Source organism: Felis catus, chromosome A3 (assembly GCF_018350175.1).
Source record: "Felis catus isolate Fca126 chromosome A3, F.catus_Fca126_mat1.0, whole genome shotgun sequence".
NCBI classification, from domain to species: Eukaryota; Metazoa; Chordata; class Mammalia; order Carnivora; family Felidae; genus Felis; species Felis catus.
In genome coordinates, this window is record NC_058370.1 from 11,964,744 (window position 1) to 11,988,235 (window position 23,492).

The window sequence follows — 23,492 nt, forward strand, 5'->3', positions numbered from 1 at the left end:
CCCTCCCTCACTCACACTCAAAATAACTCACTCTCACACTCACTCTCTCAAAAATAAACATAAAAAAATTTTTTTTAATAAATTAAAACAAAACACCTCTAGTCATTGCCCTGCTTAAATTGGAACCGCCACTGGCTTCCAATCTGAGTCAAAGGAAAAAAGACTTAGAAAACTCGCAAGACTCAACCCTGCCCCATTTACCCCTCAGAGGTGGATGGACTCACTCCCTCCTGCACATTTTCCACTGTGGTCACAATGGCTTCTGTGTGAACTGGGAACACACCAGGTACTTACTGGTGTACTTGCTCAGCCCTTTGTCTAGAATGCTCCACTTGTGGGTTGTCCCTTGGATCTCACCTTTTCCCAGTTTTAGGCTTTTTGTTTAATGCTTACCTTCCTTATCCTGACCTCGCTGACCACCCTGTTTAAAACCCAAGCCCCCTCTCCTTCCCCGAGTTATTTTTCCCCAAAGCATTTTCCTCCACAAGGATGTAAACTTCCTGAGTGCAGAGGTTTTTGTCTGCTCTGTTATTTCATCTCCAGAACAGCACCTAGCATATAGTAGGTGCTCAATAATAAAGGATCATCGAATAAATAAAGGAGTGAAGAAGTTAACTCTAGATGTGTTGGGAAACAGAAGGGTTTCGAGAAGAGGAGTGCTCTGACCTGACTTTTATCGGGACAACTTTGCCTGCCTGTGGGGAGTTGGGTGGATGACAGGCCTCTGGCCAGCTAGGAGGCTTTTGCACTAACCAGGGTGAGAGTTGATGGTGGTTGGGATTAAGGTGATGTGCTAGAGATGACAGGAAGGATTGGATTCTGGGTACATATTGAAGGCAGGGTTTGCTGAGGGACTGTGGCGTGTAAAAGAAAGCGAGGAGTCGAGGATGACTTCAAGGTTTTGGTCCTGAAGAACTAGGTAGAGAAGAGAGCTGTCTGGCTTACACCCAAAATCCCCTGCCACTCCAAAACCTCTTAGGGCTGAGAGAATATGCTTAGGACCAGCCAACGTTTATTGAGTTCTTCCTGAAGGTGTGGTGCTCAGCTATTGTTTCCTTAATTCTTTTCTTCCTCTTTTTCTTCTTCTTCTTCTCCTTCTTCTCCTTCTCCTTCTTCTCCCCCTCCTCCTCCTCCTACCCCTCCCCCTCCCCCTCCTCTTCTTCTTCTTCTTCTTCTTCTTCTTCTTCTTCTTCTTCTTCTTCTCCTTCTCCTTCTCCTTCTTCTCCTTCTCCTTCTTCTCTTCCCCCTCCTCCTCCCCCTCCTCCTCCTCCCCCTCCCCCTCTCCCTTCCCCCTCCTCCTCCCCCTCCCCTTCCCCCTCCTCCTCCTCTTCTTCTTCTTCTTCTTCTTCTTCTTCTTCTCCTTCTTCTCCTTCTCCTTCTTCTCCTCCCCCTCCTCCTCCCCCTCCTCCTCCTCCCCCTCTCCCTTCCCCCTCCTCCTCCCCCTCCCCTTCCCCCTCCTCCTCCTCTTCTTCTTCTTCTTCTCCTTCTTCTCCTTCTCCTTCTTCTCCTCCCCCTCCTCCTCCTCCCCCTCCCCCTCTCCCTTCCCCCTCCCCCTCCCCCTCCTCTTCTTCTTCTTCTTCTTCTTCAAGGCATTTCTATAACCTGAAGCACAGAGAAGTTCAGCCACTTACCTAAAGTCACACAGCTGGAACTGTTGAGGCTGGGATTCAGGCGCAGAGTCTGTGTTTTTGCCACCACAGACTTGTTATTGCCACACTGCTCTTCCTTATTGCCCTCTACTGCCTTAATTTTTCTGGTTCTAAGATGGGGCTAACAGTCTATTTCTCTCCTTTAGCACAGAGCCTGGCAGAGAGGAACTGGCCCATAGAAGATGGAGAGTGGGGTTCTCTCTGAGCCACACTTAGGGCCTGAGAGCTTGCCCTGGCTGGAGCCGGGGCCCTGTGACTGGGGGCAGGGAGATCTCTTTGTATTGAGCTGCTAGCTGTGGGCTACTCAGGATGAAAGAGAATTCCTGAATTCTCTGAGGGCTGCCCCATTCTACCTGCTGTTCCACCCACTGTCCTTGCCACATCTTGTTATCAGGGCCACTTTGGGATTTTGTGACCATCCTGGGCCTGCCACCAAGCAGGAGGCCATAAAACACCTGCTCTTAGGCCTGAGGTCAAATCCCAGGCCCTTCTCACCTATTCCTGGGAACTCATCTAAATTTCCCGGTCATTACCCCCAGGAAGGCAAATAAAGCCATTCAACATGCAGTTCCTAGACTCCTGTGCTGTGCCAGGCTTCAAAGAGGCTGGAACAAGGCATGCAGTCCTGGCTCCCTATCCCAACTGAGGACCCACGGCTCTGTGACCCTGGGACACCACTGCACCCTCAGAACCTCAGGGTCCCATCATGGTTTTTGCCAGAGCCCCTCTTGGGAAGGCTCTTATAGAATTAGAGAGAAAGCTCTTGCCTTAGTTCTCTGTTCTTTCTGTCCTCCCTACCCCCCCCCCCCCCCAAGCTTCCTCTTTCTTGCCATTCTGGTCTCAGCTTAAAGATCACCTCCTCAGGGAGGACTTCCCTGACCACTCCGTCTAAAGCAGCGGCCAGCAAACATTTTCTGTCAAGAGCCACACTGTAAATATTTTAGGTTTTGTGGGCATTCAAATCCCTGCTTCTATGAGTCAACTCTGGTGTTGCAGTGGGAAAGAAACCACAGATGATTTAAATACGTGCAGCTTTGTTCCAACAAAACTTTATGGATATCGAAATTTGAATTTCTTGTCATTTTCATAATACTTGTTTTCAACCATTTGAAAATGCGGAAACTATTCTTAGCTCATGAGCCATATGAAAGCAGGTGGCAGGCTGGATTTGCCCCTCCCAGGGTTGCTGACCCTTGATATAAAGTCCTAAACGTCAGTGTTTCTGAGGCACTTATCACTATCAGATATATATATTTTTTTGTCCTTCTTCCTTCCTTCTTTTTTTCTTCCTGAGTTGATCATCTTGTTTCCTCTCTTAGGATATAAGCTCCCTGGCAGGAGATTGTCTGTCTCTTCTGTCTTTCTTCCATTCCTTACCTCTTCTATCATTTCTTGAACCCTTACCCTGCAACACAAATTTATCGTCTTTGTGTTCTGTAGGTTAGAAGCGTCGTAGGGCTAAGTTCAGGGGGTTGCTAGGGCTGCGTTCCTTCTGGAGGCTGTAGGGGAGAATCTGCTTTTTTGCCTTTTCCAGCTTCTAGAGGCTGCTGGCCCATGGCTTGTGGCCCCTTCCACCGTCTTGATTTTTTTTTTTTTCTCTTGCACAGTTTCTGTTTCCCCTAGTTATTTTTCCCTATTTGTTTTAGTCTCAGTTTTTCAGTCCAACCACTGCTTTGGTCATCTTCTCTGGCTCTGACTCTCCTTCCTTCTTCCCATTGAGCCTTTCTGGATAATCCAGAATGATCTCCCCATCTCAAGGTCAACTGATTAGCAACCCTAATTCCCCCTTGTCATGTAATATAACATACTGCAGAATCCAGGGGTTAGTGCATGAGCATCTTTGGGGGGGGGGGACTTTATTCTGCTTACCAACACCATGGGGAAAACACAATCTGTGTTGACCTTCCCTTCACGTTTATTATTTAGTATTGTCTCACATAGATTTACATATGACTTGGTATAATTCTTTAATGCCTGTGAACTTGAATATTTTAATCTGGCCCTGGCCACAGAGCAGGTCACAGGTCCTAGAATTACTAGGCAGCAATGAAACGGTTGGGCTTGTAGAAAACAGTGGTATCAGGTGCAACTTCTGGGAGGGTTTGTGAAAAAATAGAGTCCAGACCTATTACTGACCTACTGGGTCCCAGGTATGGGGCCTGGGACTCTGAATTTCTTTCTGGCTCTCTCCCCTAGCAGACTCTGCTGATGCCTGTTCATAACCTCTTAGAGGCTTCCTCTCAGCACAGCACAAGCCAGCTGGGCCGGGGAGTGAATGCTCCCAGAACAGCCCTCAACCAATGATTGGCACAAGTGGAGGATAAATGTCCCCCCTCTGTCACCCACTGGGTGAGACAAGTCTGAAATGTGCGGGTTTTTTTGTTTTTTTGTTTTCTAAGTTTATTTATGTATTTATTTTCTTAAGTGTATTTATTGGGACACCTGGGTGTCAGTTAAGTCAGCTAAGAATCTTACTCCTGGGGCACCTGGATGGCTCAGTCAGTTAAGTGTCCGACTTCGGCTCAGGTCATGATCTCACGGTTTGTGAGTTCGAGCCCCACGTCGGGCTCTGTGCTGACAGCTCGGAGCCTGGAGCCTGCTTCGGGTTCTGTGTCTCCCTCTCTCTCTTTCCCCTCCCCCACGGGCACTCTGTCTCTGTCTCTCTCAAAAACGAATAAACATTACAAAATTAAAAAAAAATGAATCTTGACTCTTGATTTTACCTCAGGACACAATCTCACTGTTCATGAAATCAAGCCTCCTCAGGCTCTGTGCTGACAGCATGGAGCCTGCTTGGGATTCTCTCTCTCTCTCTCTCTCTCTCTCTCTCTCTCTCTCAAAATAAATACATAAACTTAAAAAAAATAAAGTTTATTCATATATTTAAGTAATCTCTACACCCACTGTGGGGCTCGAATTCATGACCCCAAGATCAAGAGTTGCACACTCTTCTGACCGAGCAAGCCCAGGCGCCCCTGAAATGTGTGTTCTAAGCAGAGCTCCCCAGTGGGGTTAAGCGCAAGCTTCCCACAGGGGTGACCTGTTTGACAATATGCCTACATGTATATTTCTTTCTTTCTTTTTGGCTGATATAAACATCCAGGATTATTACTTTGTTTTGAAAATCTGCTTTGAGGATATCATGAGTTTTGACCCATGATGCTCTCATTATAGTTTCTTCTTCTTTTCTTTCTTTCTTTTTCTTTTTTTTTTTTAATTTTTTTTTTAAACGTTTATTTATTTTTGAGACAGAGAGAGACAGAGCATGAACGGGGGAGGGTCAGAGAGAGAGGGAGACACAGAATCTGAAGCAGGCTCCAGGCTCCGAGCTGCCAGCACAGAGCCCGACGCGGGGCTCGAACTCATGCACCGCGAGATCATGACCTGAGCCGAAGTTGGCCGCTTAACCGACTGAGCCACCCAGGTGCCCCCCCTTTTTTTTTTTTTAATGTAAGCTCTCTGCCCTCTCCGTGGGGCTTGAATTTATGACCCCAGGATCATGAGTCACATGCTCTACTGACTGAGCCAGCCAGGCGCCCCCATAGTTTACCCTTTCTTTCTTTCTTCTTTCTTTCTTTCCTTTTCTTTCTCTCTCTCTCTTTCTTTCGTTCTATATTTTTTTAATGTTTATTTATTTTTGAGAGAGAGAGAGAGAGCACGAGCGAGGGAGGGGCAGAGAGGGAGGGAGACAGAGGATCCAAAGGGGGCTTTGCGCTGACAGCAGAGAGCCCGATGAGGGGCTCAAACTCACAAACTATGAGATCATGACCTAAGCTGAAGTTGGATGCTTAATCGACTGAGCCACCCGGGCGCCCCAAATTTCATTATATTTTACCAGGTGATATAAACTAACATTACTTTGTTTTTATGACTTCACAGAGATTTACTTCCTTGTCTAATTCATGAATAATTTTTTGTAAGGCACAGGGAGAAATAGAAAAGTTAAATTTTTTGTTATTAGAGTTTAAATATTGATGCCCATACAGCAACTCTTATTACTTATATTAAATTCTATATTCATGTTTGGTTTTTAGACCATTGAAAGCATAGGAAATGAAAGAATACCTTTGACAAACATAAGCATTAGCATTCTGCACAATAGGAAATGTCCCAAATAACTTTCTTCCTAATTATATTTTAATCAAAAATACATACCCTGAAAATACAGTTTATAAATGAGACTGAACAAGTTAATACCATGTAGATTCCAGGACTCTGAAATCTAGCAATTTAAGAATTTTTATGCTCTCCCCACAGATTTTATACGTATACTATATAATACATTCTATAGGGGCACCTGGGTGGCTCAGTAGGTTAAGCACCCAACTTCAGCTCAGGTCATGATCTCGCAGTCCATGAGTTCGAACCCCACGTCAGGCTGTGTGCTGACAGTTCGGAGCCTGGAACCTGCTTCAATTCTGTGTCTCCCTCTCTCTCTGCCCCTCCCCGGCTCACAGTCTGTCTCTCTCTCTCTCTCTCAAAAATAAATAAACATTAAAAAAAAATTTAAATACATTATATAAAACAGTATATAAACTATGTGATATGTATTTTATATAATATAGATGATATTATAGATGAGATATATTATATAAAAATATATAACTATATTTTATTTTATAAAATTTTATTTTGTTTATATTATATAAAATAATATATTGTGTAAATATAATATAAAAATATATAATTATATGAAATATATTATATTTTCTTTATATTATATAAAATAATAATATATATTATAATATATCTCATCTACTATCTCACCTATATTATATAAAATATATGTTATATAACATATATGTCATTTTAATTCAGATGTAATTGACAGATAACACACCTATATTGACTTCTCTTTCTTGGGTGTCTGAATTCTCCGCTCCCATATCTGGGCAAACGAAACTAGGACACTCCCCTCCACAATTGCTTATGGCGATCACACTAGGTAACTGCTGCTGAAGAAGATCCATTAAGAAACATCCCCTTGTTTACCGTGTGTGCGCAGGCTCCATTCTTGGCACGGGGAATGGAGAGCTGAGTCAGACCTGGGCCTCTAGGGAAGGAGGAATGGGATTGCAGCAGATGTAGAGAGCGCCATTTTAAGATTAGCCCTCTGAGGGGCGCCTGGGTGGCGCAGTCGGTTAAGCGTCCGACTTCAGCCAGGTCACGATCTCGCGGTCCGGGAGTTCGAGCCCCGCGTCGGGCTCTGGGCTGATGGCTCGGAGCCTGGAGCCTGTTTCCGATTCTGTGTCTCCCTCTCTCTCTGCCCCTTCCCCGTTCATGCTCTGTCTCTCTCTGTCCCCAAAAAATAAATAAACGTTAAAAAAAAAAAAAAAGATTAGCCCTCTGAGACTTGGGAGAAGAGGGCCAACTAAACATGCTTCTACTCTGTTCCTCCTCTAGGCTCCGCTAGGTTGGCAATGAAGGGATTCATTTTTTAAAAAGCATAAGCTCTTAAAGCCTGGAGAACAGAGAGAGGAGACGACAGAAAGAATATTTTGGGGAAGAGAAAGCAGATGGTTTAAAGGGCTCCACGGAACTGAGAAATTCCGATGCCCAGGCAGCAGAGGGGAAAGCCACGGTCAGCCTGATTTGCCACCAGCACCACCACCCGGAAAATTCCTCCAAAACACTCAAGAATTGGTGGCACCGGGTACCTTTGAAAGTAAAACTGAAAGGGGAGTGGGAGGTGGGCAGAGGAGAAGAGGGTGTGAAATAAAGGAAATTGGCTAAAAAGAAGCAGAGTTTTGCATGCTCTCCGCCCCCCCCCCCCCGCCCCAACCCGGCATTCTAGGTATGTGGGCACCCTTGCTGGCAGAAGACTGAAGGTCTATTCTTTGCAGACAGTAAGACAGAGTGTGTCTGGACTTGTGGACCCCAGCATGCTTTAGGGCAGCGGCACTACAACGAAAGCAGGGGACACTAGTAACCACGTAGTAACCTCAGCAACTTCGCGCGGCTGCCGTAACAAATCACCACCAACTGTAGGGTGTCACACAATAACGTACTCTGTCAGAGTCCTGGAAGCCAGAAGTCAGACATCAAAGTGTCAGCAGGGCTGTGCCCCTTCCAGAGGCTCCAGGAGAGAGTCCATTCCTCGTGGCTTCCAGTTTTGGGTGGCTGTTGGCACTCCTCGGCTTGTGGACGTATCTCTTTCTGCTGCATCTTCGCATTGTCTTCTCCTCCACGTTTCTGACCCCCCTCTGCCTCTCTCTTATGAGGATGCCCGTGGTGGTGCTTAGGGCCCACCTGGATAATCCAGGATTATCTCCTCATCTCAAGAGCCTTCATTTAGCTGCGGAGATAGGTAACGTTCACAGGGTCCGGGGATTTGATGTGGATACCTTTTTGCGGGCCGTTTTCTGGTCTGCATGCTGGGCTGTGCTCCACTCGTCTTTCTCTACATCTGCAGGGCCGGCCCCATTGCTCACATCCAGGGGGGGCCGGCAAATTGGATACGGTGGCCCCACCCACACGACAGAAGAACCGGGCCAGCCAGGCCATTCATTCTGTTCCAGGTAGGAGACTGGGAGAGTCTTCTCCAGAAAATCTGACTCGACTCGGAGGAATCACCTAAAGATGTTTTAACATCGGGGGTCCCCCGCAAAAGCTCCAAGGCAATAGCCCCCTTTCCAACATACACAATAATCAGCTTCTAGGTTCCCTGCACTTAAACATGAGCAGAAAATGAAGACATATCAGACATCAGAGCATGCCTTCTTACATAAAGAATTGAGACTAAAACAAATAGGGAAAAATAACCAGAGGAAACAGAAACAGTGCAAGAGAAAAAAAATCAAAAAAGCAAAAACAACTTTTCAGAGAGCTACCCTGAAGCAAGAACAAGACGCCATAAAAAAGAAATGTTTTGAGAACAAAGAGGGGCCCTTGGGAATGAAAAGCATGACAGTAGAAATTTTCAAAATGTAATGAAAGGGTTGGAGGATAAATTTGAGGGTTTGTCCCAGGAAGTAGGACAAAAAGACAAAGACAGAAAATAGGAGAGAAAGGATAAGATGTTTAGGGGACCAGTCTAAAATAATCCTACATCTGAAAAAATAGGCATTTTATCAAGAAAGAAGAGAAAGAGAAGGGGAGGAATCACGGATAAAGCAATTCACAAAAATTCCCCAGAACTAAAAGACATGAGTTTTCAGAGTAGAAGTTTACTGAGTGCCCAGTACGTTGGCTAAAAATAAATGCATAGCAAGGACACCATCATGAAATTTCAAAATACCAAGAACAAACTTCCAGGAGAGAGTGGGGGGAAATGGGTCACATTTAAAGCATTGAGAGCAGTGTAACTTTAGCCTTCTCAACCAAAACGTAGAAGCAAGTGGGTGATGGAGTAGTACCTTCAAAACTCAGAAGGAAAATGATTTCCATCCTAGAATTCCATACCCAGCCAAGCAATCATCAAGGGAACAAAAAGAATAAACACATTTTCAGACGTGGAAAGGCACAACGTTTCAATTTCCCAACACCCTTTCTCAGGGGGCTACAGAAGGCTATGCTACCAAAAGGTGGGGGGGGGGGGATCAGACAAGGAGGACACATGACCCAGGAAACAAAACCTGGTACAAGAGAGAAACAAATAGCATTCCCAGAAAATGAAGGGAGATCCAGAATGACAGCTAGGTACCAACAGGTACCAGTCCAGATTCCAACAGGTCTGAAGGCTCCGGAGAGATTTCTTCCACAAGGTCAATGGATACAACTTCTGACGCATTAGAAGGTGTTGAGGGGACACTTGGACCCTGGCAAAGAGTATGGAGTTGAACTGATAACAAATGTTGAGAAAATTAGGTTGGCTTGGGGTGGGAGTAGGGAACAAGACAATGATTAACTCAAGGGAAAATTAAAAAGCTGTGCAGGAAAGCAAAGGACATCTTAGTTTACCGTGGAGCTCAGCTGTGAATGACATTTACATAGTCACAATTATGTAAATAGTGAATATATTGATCTCACTGAAGTTACCATATAACCGTCTTGAGAGGGCGGCGGGTGGGGGGGGGGCTGGGGGGGATGGGAAGGGCATGCATATGTGCTGTGGCCACGTGTGGGGAGGGAAAGAGAGAAGGATCCTCGCATCCTGTAGTGGGAAAGCAGATTACACCGGAAACTGAAAAAAAAATTAGAAGTGGAAATAGAAACGTGTTATTTAGAGCTATGGAATTAAATACCAAAAGGTCCCCTAAAAGTGGTCAAAGTGGTTGTCTTCGGGGAGGGGGAAATGGAAGGGGGGAGCAAAGATTTCTGTTTTTAGAAAATGTGACTCATTGGGGCGCCTGGGTGGCTCAGTCGGTTAAACATCTGACTCTTAATCTCAGCTCTGGTCATGATCTCACAGTTCACGAGTTTGAGCCCTGCATTGGGCTTTGTGCTGATGGCACGGAGCCTGCTTGGGATTCTCTCTCTCCCCCTCTTTCTCTGCCCCTACTCTGCTTAGCCTCTCAAAATAAATAAATAAACTTAAATATTTTTAAGAAAAGAAAACGTGACTCTTCAATTTATGTGACTATATAATTTTGATACAATCAAAATCTAAAACTGAATAATAAGAAAGGACAGGAATAACATATATTAAAATGTTGTTTTAATAATGGTTGTCTTTGAATTGTGGATCTATTCTTTTGCTTATTTGTTATTTTTTAATAGTTTTGTTCTGCAAATGATAATACAGTGTGAAAAAAAATATGAGAGAAGAAAAGATACTTTTAAAAGGGAGAAAGAAAAAAAGCCATGCCCAGGGGCAGCCTGGAAACTAGTGTTTCTATCTGTCACCAGGTTGCAAAGTAGGGGCAGTTGGAAGGATACAAGGGTGAAGGGGTGAGGGGTGAGGGAGGAAGAACGGACAGGGCTTGGTGACTCACAGAATAGCGAGGCGAGGCAGTGTCAAAGACAGAAGTATCAAATAACCGTGGCCTTGACTCCTTGTTTTTAAATAAATATGACAAGCTGGCATATTGCTAATTTATGAAAGCTGACTGGCAGTTACTGAGTGTTTCCAATCTCGGGCACAGTGTCAAAGGTCTTTGCTTACATTTTCTGCCTCTACGCTTACTCACCTGCTATTTACTTCACACGGCAGTCCAAGAAGTCCTTTTGAAGCATTTATCAGATCAAGTTACTCTCCTGCTCAAACCATTCCTTGGCTCCTCGTTTTACTGAGAACAAAATCTAAAGTCCTCTTAGTGGCCTGCAGGGCCTGGTTTGGTCTACTTCCCGCCCCTGCAGGAGTCTCTGATCCCCCCTTGTACCTTTTCACAGCACCCAATTCACTGGGCTCCAGCTCTGCTCACCTATCTGCCCCTTGAACACGCCAGACTGGTCCCCACCCCAGGACCTTTGCACATACTGATCCTTCATCTACCTTCTTCCGGATATTTTTATCACTGCCTCCTAGTCATAATTCAGGTCCCATCACCAATGTCACTTCCTCAGAAGAGCCTTCAGCAACCACCCTGCCCACTTCCCCAACCGGTTATTATCTCCCTTCCAACATTTTACTCTCGGCCTTGTGGCGCATGTCGAATGCTGTTTCTTTCTTTTTTGAAAACGTTTTAAAAATTATTATTGAGATAGAACTCACTTAGAATATAAGCACTTAGAATATAAGCTTCACCATTTAAAAGCATACAATTCAATGGCATTTGGTATATTTATCACGTTGCACAACCACCAATGTTATCTGATTTCCAAACATTTCCACCACCCCCACAGGAAACCTTGTGCCTGATTCTGTCTCCTCCATCCCGTGGCAAGCACTAATCCCCTTTCTGTCGCTATGGATTTGCCTGTCTGAGCATTTCATAGAGATGGAATCACGCATGTGACATTTTGTGTCTGTCTTCTTTCACTTAGCATAATATTCTGTTTCTTTTTAAAAACTTACCTCCTTATTTATCCCCATTAAACTCTCAGGAGCTTCAATATCTAGACTGGCGCCCAGCACAAGTCATTAAACACGGATTACACATCTCTTGGATTAGAAATACTGGTTGTGGCAACACCCACCCAGTTTTCTTACCTCATTTGATGAAGACCAAAAGGGAAATTCTTCTCTTTCCTAATAGTGAAAAATTAGAAAGTCCCAATTATCCATTAATAGAAGAATAAATGGAAATACTGAAAACGGTGACTCATATCATCATCAGGAATGACGTCGGAAGAAGCCTGCCCTCTGCCTTGACAATGTAATGTAGCAGTTAAGGTCACAGGCCTTGAAGCTATGGACACCCGTGTCTAAACCCCAGCTTGGCCACCTACGGCTGTGTGAGCTTGGCTAAACCACTTAACCTCTCTGTGTTTCAGCTTCCTCATCTTATCACGTGCTGCGCATCGTTCTAAGCACTTCATCAATATTGGCTCGTTTAACCCAAATGGGGTTAATCCAAGTGCTCACCACAGAGACTTATTATCAGAATAACATGAGTGTATACACAGGGAGCAACTACCAAATGCATTGTAATACTCAGTAAACTTCAGTGATTACTGTTGGACAAAGCATAGCACAAATTCACTTTAGCGTTAAATATGTATCAGCGTATTGAAAAAAATCTGTGATATAATTTATAAAATGCTCTGCAATTGTGACCGCTTTTCACTCTCCATGCTTTCCTGTACTGTCTGGAAATTTTAAAAATAATAACAGTTCAATGCTACTTTTGTAACCGGGAAAAGTTTTTTGGAATGGAAAAAATGGAATTAATTCCATTAGGGAGTGGAGGGCTTAATAAACAACTCTGCCCTCCGGGGCCGAAGTGGTCACCGAATTCTTTGTTTGTTCTCGCCTTTGTGTGTTTGAGGACCGTTTTGGCCTGGGAAATTCTGGCTAGAACACGAAGTCACCCGTGTTTGCTCACGTCCTCTCCCTGTGAATCAGGATGCGGCTGTTAAAGGCTGGCCAGGTTCTCCTCCCCAACTGCCCTGCTCTGTGTTGCAGGTGAGGAGGTACTGACCCGCCCAAGCCCTGCTTCATTCGGCCTTTTATTTCGTTCAAGTCATCCAACTGGGTTTGGGAAAATGAACATGGCCGAACCAATCAATAGTTTGCCATGCATTTGAATCAAAGATTGAGGCAGGTCCATATTCATTACCCTGGAAAGATATCTGTGGTCACACAGCTCAGTTAAACAACCAGCCACAGAATATTTATTTAATAAATAGGTATTGAATAGCCAGCCACTCTGTTCAAGGCACTGGGGACATAGCAATGGCAAACAGAGAAAAATCCCTGACAGGAGAGAAAGACAGTGCACAACTAAACGAACTAAGTTAATCTGGGTAATGAAAAATGCTGTGATGCCAGACAGTGTGATGGAGGTGGGACTGTTTAGCCGGGGCGGTCACAGAAGGTCTCCCTGAGGAGAAGGCATCTGAACTGAAAACGTAGAGTGTGATTCCATTTTTGTAAAAATATTTCTCGTGTGTGTGTGTGTGTGTGTGTGTGTGTGTCTGTTTATTAGAGCATCGAGAAAAAGTCTGCAGGGACACTCATCAGACTGTTTGCACTTTTAACTCCCGTTACTTCTAGAGTTCTACTCCATGCGTTGGCCTGAACAAAGTTCTCAAGACACCAAACTGATTTGGGCAGGCATGCTTCTGCCCTCAGAGGACTATCTCCTTCTCTGATTCTCTACCCTAGCGGGGCTAGGCTGCACTATGAACTCATCGCTGCAAGTAACAGAACCTCAAACTACTTGAAAGGAGAATTGGCTCACTTAAGGAAAAGCCCGGTGGCAAAACTGATTCAGGCATGGCTGGATCTAGGAGCTCAACAGCGTCAACAGGCCTCTGCCTATCTTATCTCCTATCTCTGCTTCCCCTTTTGTTGGTTTTACTCTCGGGCAGCGTCTTACCAAGAGGTGACCAGGATAGTCCCTAGCAGCTCCCAGCTTCTGCTCTGACTCAGCAATCCTAGAGACAAAAGAGACCACCCTCTTCCCTGGCAAGACCAGCAAAATTCTGGATCCATTTTGGATCACGTGTATTCCCTGAACCCCCACCCCCACCACATTCCTGGGGGATGCAGGAATCCAGGTGAGGATAATGCATCCACTCCCGGGAGTCAGAAGGAGGAGTCTCCCTCACTTGAACCACATCTACTGAGGGGGGAAAAGGCCACCCAAATTGCTACTGGGAAGACTGGGAAGGCAACACAACACAACACACACACCAAAAAAAAACATAACACAACAAAAATACGGCATTACCAGCACAGATTGAGCATTAATGATTTGCCACACGATAGTGACGTGGCGCAGGAGCTCTTACCATTTCCACTTTTCCAGAATAGAACCGAAGGTCGGCAACTTTTATAAGGCCACGCTAAGAGGCGGAGAAACCGTTTAATTGAAATCTGCCTGTTGCCAGAGCCCCCAATGATGACGATGTTGATAATTACAGTAATAAGAAATACTGTTTATTGAGTATCTAGTGTGCACTAAGCTTTGCAAGCACCATCTCATTTCATTCCCCCTGCCACACTTTGAGGCAGGTTTGATGGACAGTGCGGTTGACCCCTTGACATCCATTCCCGCCTGGCCACAGGCCTGGGCCCAGTTGGTCTGAGCCAATCGTAGGAATTGCATCCCTGTACCCGAGACTGGTTCAAGAATGGGCATGTAACCCCAATCTGATCAATGAAAAGTGAGAGATGTTTGCCAGGAGCGTTCTCCCTCGCTCTTCCAACAGAGGGTCTGGAAGTAAAACGATTTTGCTACTGGACATGAAAGGCTGGGACCCTGATGGCTCACAGTCACCCTGTGATCACAAGGAGAACCATCCTGGGATGAAAGCAGCACTGGTCCGCAGAACAGAGAGATGGAAAGAGCCTGGGTCCTGGATGATAGCACTAGGCTATCGAACTAACTGTCTTTCATTGGCCTAAGCTGAATATCCTTAAGGGGGCTGGCGGGGGGCAGGATAACCTACTCTGGCTAGGACACTGTGAATTTATCAGCTTCTTCTTTCTAGCAAAAGACATTCCGATGGGCTCAGTATGGATTTTTTAAATCTTTATTTCAGGGGCGTTGGGTGGCTCAGTCGGTTAAGTGTCTGACCCTTGATTTCAGCTCAGGTCATGATCTCACAGTTTATGGGATCGAGCCCCATGTTGGGCTCTGCCTGACAGCCCAGAGCCTGCTTGGGATTCTCTCTCTCCCTCTCTCTCTGTGCCCCTCCCCTGTTTGTGCTCTCTCTCTCTCAAAATAAATAAATAAATAAAACTTAAAAAAAAGAGTGTTCCATGCATTAAAAAAAAATAATGATGAAATAAAATTGTTATTTCACAGATGGGGACACTGAGGCTCAGAGAGATCAAGTGAGTTGCCCAAGGTAACACAGCGAGCTGGGCTCTGAGCCAGGATTTGTCTGATTCCGAACTTATCACGCAGGAATTTCCAACACGGTAGTAGCTTCCCTTCTGCTGGATGCTTTTTAAGCACCATGACACCGAATCCTCACACTAGCCTGGAAGTAAGTCCTTTAATTATCCCCATTTTGCTGGTCAGAAACCTCTAAAGGGGAGGTAGACTGTTTAGCAGATAAGCTTTGGGATCTGAGGCTTTGCTTTTAGGTTTATGATTCAGAGCCAAGGGCAGACAATGGTCAGGTGGTCGGGGGGTGGGAGTGGGGAGGAAGGAAATCCTGGAGGTCGCAAAATGCTGGGATCTTATTTCAATCTCACTGGAGTGTTGAGCCAGAGGAATTGGCAAAAAGAGCCTCAGAAGCTCATTTGTCCTCTCTCAGGATTGGCTCTTAGTTAATTTTAAATTAGAAATCAGAACGAATTGGGAATACAGGCACACAATAAGATAACAAAATTCAAAAACCTTACCCATAGTCCAGCTGTATAATTATTGGCCATTATGCTCAATCTTTTCATGCCTGTTTCCTCGAAAAAGGGTAGTCAGGAAAGCCTCTCTGAGGAGGTGGTATTTGAACTGAGGCCTGAAGGATGAGATGGAGTTGCCATGGGAACATGTGCAAAGGCCCTGAGGTGGGAGTGAAGTTGGCCAGCTAAAGGGACAGGATGATGGCCAACGGCGTTCATGAGAAACAAGGAGATGAGTGAGTTCAGGGAGGTAAACTAGAGTCAGGTCACAGAGGAGAAAATGGATTGGGAGCCAAGGAGCTCTTCGTGTGTTCAGCACGAACATGATGGGCCAGTAACATAAGCAGAAGTATTATTAATCACCATCAGGCTTCTGGGAGGAAAGGTGGGTGAGAGACTGCCAGTCCAGTCTGGTATATTTTTACCAAACACCTACCCTGTGCCAGGCAGGCTCTGCCTAGAGTCCTGGACTCCAGGAGCATTTGCTTTGAAGATCAGAAATTCAGGGGCAGCCAAGGCTAAAAAAAGAGGCATTTTTCCAAAGAGGACACCTAACTGGCCAACAAATGGATGGAAAGATCCTCAAGGTCTGTCCAAAGTAGGCAACGCTAGTTCAAATACTTTCTGATGTTTCACAGCCAGAGACAACACTTTGAAAAAATCAGAAAATACCAAAGTACAGAAGAGTGGTTAACAGTTCAGTTTCTGGAACCGGCCTCTCTGGGTTCGTATTGAGCTCTGTCATTCCTAGCTGAGTGATTTGGGGCTAGTCACTCCAACTCTCTGTGCCTCCATTTCTCCATCTATCAAATGGGGATGGTAATTGTTTTTACCTCAAAGTTTCGCGGGAGGGTTCCGTGAGTTCTTTCATGTTAAATGCCAAGAAAGTGCCTGGCACGTAATGAGTGCCATATATGGTGGTGGTATATTATTATTGGTGAGGAAGTGGGGAAATGGGAACTTTCCACACTCTCCAAAATGCAGGTACCCTGTGACCAGCCATCCTCCTTCCAGGTATCCACCCCAGAGGAGCTCCAGCCTATGTGAAAATGGGTGTGCTGGCTTCACCCGTAGTTGGCCAACAGTGGAACCAACTGGATGGACATCAGTGGGTAAATCAACAGCGACATACTCCCATAAAGGAATACCAGTGAGCAGTAAAAATGAATAATCTAGATCTAAATAGGTCTTTACACTGTCGAGTGAGAAATTTTCAGAACTAAACCCTTAGTCTAGTACTATTTATGTAGTTGTTAAAGCCACAACACAATATTATATATCTATCTATATCCCTATCTCTATCTCTATCGATATCGATATCGATATCAATATATATAGCAATAGCAGGGGCCGTCCTGAAAGGCTTAACAAGTGGCTTGACCCAGGCACCAACCAATCAGAACGAATGCTGACCGTGCGGACCCCGAGGGGCGGTCCCCGGTTCCCATCGCTCCCAGGATGGATAAAGATGTGGCTTCTCCATCCCCACCAGGCTGCCTCTCCTCTACTGTTCTGACCGTTCCGTTGCTTATCGGCTGTGTGACATCAGGTGAGTTGATTCATCTCCCAGGGCTTCTGCTTTTCATGTGTACGACGAGAATACTAGTTGAAAAGGCTAACACGTACATAGTTTCCCATGTGCCACTTGGTGTAATCCTCGTGATAACCCTTTGAGGCAAGTTCTATTATTACCCCCACGGTGCATAGGTGAAAACTGAGGTGCAGAGAGAGGTCTGAGAAACTCACTCTTGTTCTGTAGAGCCTGGTCTTTAGGATCATTGCAAATAGACACTAAGTGGTACTTGTTAAGTGCTTAGAAAAAGGTCTATCACCGAATAAGTGTTCAATAGATATTAGTTGTTATTATGTCACTGCCCCGCTCATGTGTCTTTGGTAGGTCACCATTGTCCTCAGGAGACAGTTGAACTCAACACGGACTACGAGGTCAGGATCTGTTTTCTTCTCACCCTTCTATCTCCTTCCCCATTTACCCTTGTTCTCTGTCCTCCAGCCACCTGGCCTTCTCTCTATCCCTCCCCAAACCCTCACCTTCTCTGCCACTGGGCCTTTGCACGTGACATTTCCTCTTGCCTAAAACGCTGTACCCTCCTGCTCTTCTTTTACCTGGTTAGCCTCTAAGCACCTTCGCAAGTCACATACAATGACACCTCTTTCAGGAGGCCCTGCTGGAATGGATTAAGTCCCCCTGGTCTATGCTCCCATAATTTTCGAAAATTTCCCTGAAGTAATGCTTTCCCCTTCTCGAATTACTTCATCAGTGTTGGTTTCCCCCGTCAACCGTGAGCTCTTGGAAAGCAGAGAACTTGCTTGACTTCATCACTGTCGTGGGCCTACGGCAGGCATTACAGACCTGCCTGCCTACTCTACCCCAATTCCTTTCTAAGGTGGCTTCCTACACAGTAAAGGCTAGAAAGTAACACAAAAACACACAAACAAACATAAAAATGAAAACTAAATAAACAAAACCAACAACAAAAAACCTTTCCCAGAAGTCCTTGCAATAGGAGTGACTTCTGTGGCCCAGGTTCCCCTGGGGAGCCTTAGAGGCAAAGACAAGCTGTGGGATGCCAAGTGGTGGCATTTTCAGGCAAGCACAGTGCTAGAAGTATCTGGTCTTTCTAGGGAATAGTGGGGGGGGGGTGCTATCAGCCAATCCTCACCTCCCTAAGTCCTGAGCTGAGGTGGCAGGAGCAGTGGCAACATTTTTGTTGGAAGAGTTCAGCAGTGAAGGTGTTTCTCCTGGATCGGGTGCTTCTGCCGGCACTGTTTGTGGTTGTTGAGCATCTAGGGTGCTACCTAAAACCTTTAACAAGTCCTTTTCTCCTAAAGCGGGTTCCAATTGACTCTACCGTCTTCAATTCAGAATGCCTTGCCCAAGCACTCAATAAATACTCATCGAATGAATGAATGAATGAATGGTGACCTCTTAGGAGTCTTCCTGTTCCTATTGCTTTTATGCCCAGAGGTAACGTCACAGGCCCTGGATGCACACTGTTCCTTCAAAGGTCAGGGACAGGAAGACTGCGTAGACTGTCTTATCACTGACAGGACGGAACAGTGAGGTCTTACAGATTAAAGAGAGTCTGACGAGCAGGCTGGACTGTCTCCCCAGGGCGGGCGGGAGAGCCGGATGGAGCCTCAGAATGAATGCGCTCCGGGAAAGGCTGAAGTGTGGGAAGGAGGGAACAGGCAGGGTGGATCACCGAGCTGTCCCAGGGCCAGCCCAAGTGGGGTTTCTCTTCTTGGGGCCCTTCCTGCTTTGTACACCAGTGGGCCAGTGCACGTGCTGCTTGTCAGCTGAACAGCAGGTTTGAAAAATATAGTTATGACGCAAATATGTTCAAAGAATGCTTGAACCCTGTGTCAGCCAGAGCACTTTTGGCTGTGAGTGACAGAAAACCGATCTTGGGAAGCATTCAGGTTGGGTTCTCACAGAAGCCGATCCGAGTCAAGGATTTGTGTGTAATTTATTTAAGAGATGATCCCAAGGAGGATCCCTGGGGGGGGCGGGTGGGGGACGCAGGAAGTGAGAAAGGGAAGAGAAAGAAGGCAATGTGAAGGAAGTTACTGAGCAGGTAGTCACTCTGGGCGACGGAGGCTCAACCCCACTGTGGAACCCCAGGATTCGGAGTAGAAGAGTCCTCAGAATCTTCCACCTAGGCTCCAGGGAGTAGGGGTATTTATCCACCAACTCCTGCCAGTCATTGGTTAAGGCTGCTCTCAGGGGAGGGTGAACCCTCCGACCTGTTTGTGCTAAATACATTCTAGACCTGTTTGTGCTAAATGCACGTGGGGACAAAGCCCTCAGACAGAGAGCACAGGGGTTGGGGACTGGCAACCATTAGGTCTTTGAGCCTCACAATGATGAATGCCAAGGGGGGATGTGGGCAGAGGACCAACATCGTCTGCCAGGGTGATGTAAACCAAAACAGAGCCATATGGGCTCCTGGAGAATAACACGTCCAAGGATACGCTGGCTTCAGGTACAGCTAGCTAGATTCAGGGGTTCGTCAGTTATAGGAGCTGAGTCTCTCACTCGCTTTTGAGCTGCAGGCCCTCGTCACACCCTTCTAGAACAGCAGAAAGAAAAACAAGGCAATGCCAGTGATTCCAGAACCCGAGGGCTGGCTCATTGGTCCACGTGGGATGCATGCCCATCCCCGAACCAATCCCTGTGGGCACAGGGATGCCGTGTTCATTGGCCAGCTTAGGGCACCTGGCCTCCCTGGAGCCGAGGATGGAGTTCATCCCATTTGCCTCCCAGGGACAGGGAGTAGAGAAGGGGGGTCCCAGGAAAATCAGGGTGCTGTTACCAGAGGACAGGGACTTGATTCTGAGTAGATAAAACCAAGAGGACAGATGTCGTCCAATACCCCCATCGCACCCTGTGCAGAGATGAGAACCACACCCCCTGCCCAAAGGTCACTCTTTCTGACAGCAACAACCCTGCTTCTGTCTTAACCTATCTTTTCTCTAGAAGCCAGTGGCTTCTCAATAAACAGCATCTGTGTAACCATAACCCCTTTAGCGCCCTCCCAACCCAGCTGCTGCTCTCAATTCATGCCTTATGTGACTCTGATACCTATGTCCCTGCTTTTGTTAAATGCCTACACCCTCATTTCCTAGGCAGAGAAACTGAGAGGTTAAAAAAATGATGTAATGCAGGGGGTGACGAACTTTTTCTGTGAAGAGTCAAATAGTAAATACTTCAGGCTTTGCAGACCACATAGAGCCTCTGTTGTGTATTCCTCTCCTTCTCCTCCTCCTTTCTTCAACCATTTAAAAAAAAAAATTAACGTTTATTTATTTCTGAGACAACGCGAGAGACAGAGCTTGAGCTCCAGACTCCGAGCTGCCAGCACAGAGCCCCACGCGGGGCTCGAACTCACAAACTGCAAGATCATAACCTCAGCCGAAGTCGGATGCTCAACCGACTGAGCCACCCAGGCGCCCCTCTTCAACCTTTTAAATATATGACAACCATCCTTAGCTGCAAGGCCAGCAGGCCACTGTTCGCCAATCCCAGGTGTAATGGAAGGACTTAGACTTGGTGGCCCAGAGGGTGGGTCCTGGCACTTCCCAGCCGGGTGATCTAGAGCATCTATTAACTCCCTCAACTATTTTTTAATGTTTACTTATTTTGAAAGACAGAGACAAAGTGTGAGCAAGGGAAGGTCAGAGAGAGGGAGACACAGAATCTGAAGCAGGCTCCAGGCTCTGAGCTGTCAGCACAGAGCCCACGTGGGGCTCAAACCCACAAACCACGAGATCATGACCTGAGCCACCCAGGCGCCCCTTAATTTCTTTTTTTAATCTTTCTTGGAACTGTGTGGGTGTCAGTGCTCCAGGGCCAGGAAGGCACGGCTCCACGGGGCAGGACCCGGGGCTTCCTTCACCGTGCCGCTCTTTCATCCCTAAAGAGGCATCCTCATCTACAAGGTCCGGGATGGCTCCCCAATACTATGGTTGTCATCTCAGCCAGAGGGAAGGGGTACAGTGGAAGGAAGAGCATCGACCATTCTTTGGGAAAGGTAGGACCCGGAAGCTGGTCTTGCGGCTGTGTGGGAGAAGAGCTTCCCATTGGCTGTAACTTAGTCACGTGGCCCCACCTCACTGCAAAGAAGGCTGGGATATGTGGTGAAGCCGTGGGAAGCCATGTGTCCAGCTAAAAACCCTTTGTTCTGTTAATAGTGGCAAGAAGGCAGGAAGTACTGGGGATCATTTGTAATGTTGACCCAAAGCATCTGACTCAGAGAAACCCTACAAAAGATAACTGCCATTGTTACTGTCCCTTCTTTGAAAAACTCAGTAGGTGTATTTGAAAGATGCTCATCCATGCTGGGCACCGATACCACCCTGCATTGGACTTTGGAGTCAATATAGTCAAGTTTAAATCTTTATTGTCCTGCCTTTCTAGACTGTATGGCCTTGGAGAAGTTACTTACCTCTCTGAATCCTGGCTTCATCGTCATCTGTCAAGCAAGGATAAAGGTATATTACTCATTCAGGGGCTGGGAAAATCAAATTAAGCTCAAGAGCAATGTTCAGCCCAGGTAGAGTGTTCAATAAATGGTCATTTTATCAATAAGAAACATGCATGGTGGGTAAGAAAATGACCTCAGAGATCAGACAGACCCGAGTTCAAATGTAGACTCTTCACTTCGTAGCTGAACAGATTGTTTAAGCTCTCTGTGCCTTAGTCCTCTCATCTGTGAAATGGAAACAATGACGATTGCAGCCACGTAATGGCTTTGAGGCTCCAAGGAATGGCTTGGTGCACTGAAACCAGCCAAGCAAAGTTATTAGGTTCCCACCCCCACTTTGAGCTTGTGGAGGCAGAGGTGAGGTCAAAAGTTTGTTGCTGCAAACATACTGTGGTGCAAAGAAGTAATATACAAAAGAATTATGTGCTGTATGATGCCATTATGGGAAGTTCAAAAGCAGGCAAAAATAATCATTGGTGTTGGAAATCAGGGTCATGGTTACTGGTGAGGGTGGTGGCAGAGACTGGAAAGGGGCTTCTAAGGGACCAGGAATGTTCTGTTCCTTTGTCTAGGGGCTGTTACCCTAGTGTGTTGCCTTTGTGCAAATGTCACTTAGGTGTGTGTTTTTCTGTGTGTATGTTACATTTCAATAAAGAGTTTCCTCCAGAAAGTATCTGTGGTGTATCAGAAGCCGTTAGTGGGCAACCCTCCTTACCAGCCGCTGCAGTTTCTGTTTCATCCTGAGGTACAGGCGTCAGCTTCCCCGAATACCCAACTTGGCACCCACCCCTGGAGCCTCTGGCCACAAAATTCCCCTTCCCCCTGTAATGTGGCCTGATTACCACATCCGGGTCCAGTCTGGTGCCAGCCAGCCTGACTGCCCGCATTATCAGCCCCTGCACTGTGGGACAGACTTGTTTAGACAGGGAAATTTCAATAAGTCACTGTGAACAGCAGTGAGGTCACTGATCTCACGAGTGGGATTAGTGCTGTCCATTCTTTATTTCATTAATTCAAACCCTTTTTGGGTACCCAATAAGCATGTGGCTGTGTGTAGGCACGTTTGTGTTTGGTACAAAGGTGCTTCATTCATTTATTCATCCATGCAATAAATATCAACGGAACCAATAAATATCAACTTACCAGGCACTGTGCTAGGTACTGGGGGCGTCTCTGTGTTGAAGCAGAGGTGGTCCCTGCTCTCTCAGAGCTGATTTGTTAATGAAGGTTTCGATGGTGACCAGAGCTATGGAGAAAAATTAAGCGGAGATGGGGATATGGAAGGCAAGACACAGTCGGGTTGGGGTGGGACTGCAACTTTTGTTCAGGAATGCCTCCTTGAGGAGGTGATGTTTAAGCAAAGACTTGAAGAAGGAGAGAGTATGGGCCATGTGAGGATGTGAAGAAAGAACTTTCTAGCAAGAGAAGAGAGCAGGGAACTGAAGTCAGAGAAGTTGCAGGGTGCAGATCCCCCGGGTCTTTGTGGGCCAAGGGGAGGATTTCAGCTTTTCCTCTGAGTGAGATGGCAGCTATTAGAGGGATTTCAGCATGGAAGGGACGTGGTCTGATTCTATCTTAACTTCAGCTACTGGTTTGAGAATAAGTGTTTACGAAAAAAGCAAGGAGACCAACAAGGAGGCTGCTGGAACAATCCCGATGAGAAATGAGAGTGGTTTGGCTCGAAATGGTGTCAGCAGAGAAGTGTTGATACTGGATGTGTTTTGAAGGTGGTACCAAAAAGACTGAGGTTGATGTGGATGTGGAGGTCTTGGCTGAAGACATACATCCAGGATGTCAGTGTTGAGGTGCTATTTCGAGCCAGGAAACAGCAGGAGAAGATGCCCGAGGACTGAGGTGTGGGGCACATCCAACATGATCAAGGTCAGAGACACGAGGAAAAGCAGCAAAGTAGCATGAGCAACCATCGCTAAAAGTATACTTACCCATCGTTGTTAAAATAAAAGCTAACCTCGGAAACAACTGTACCACGACGGGATAGAC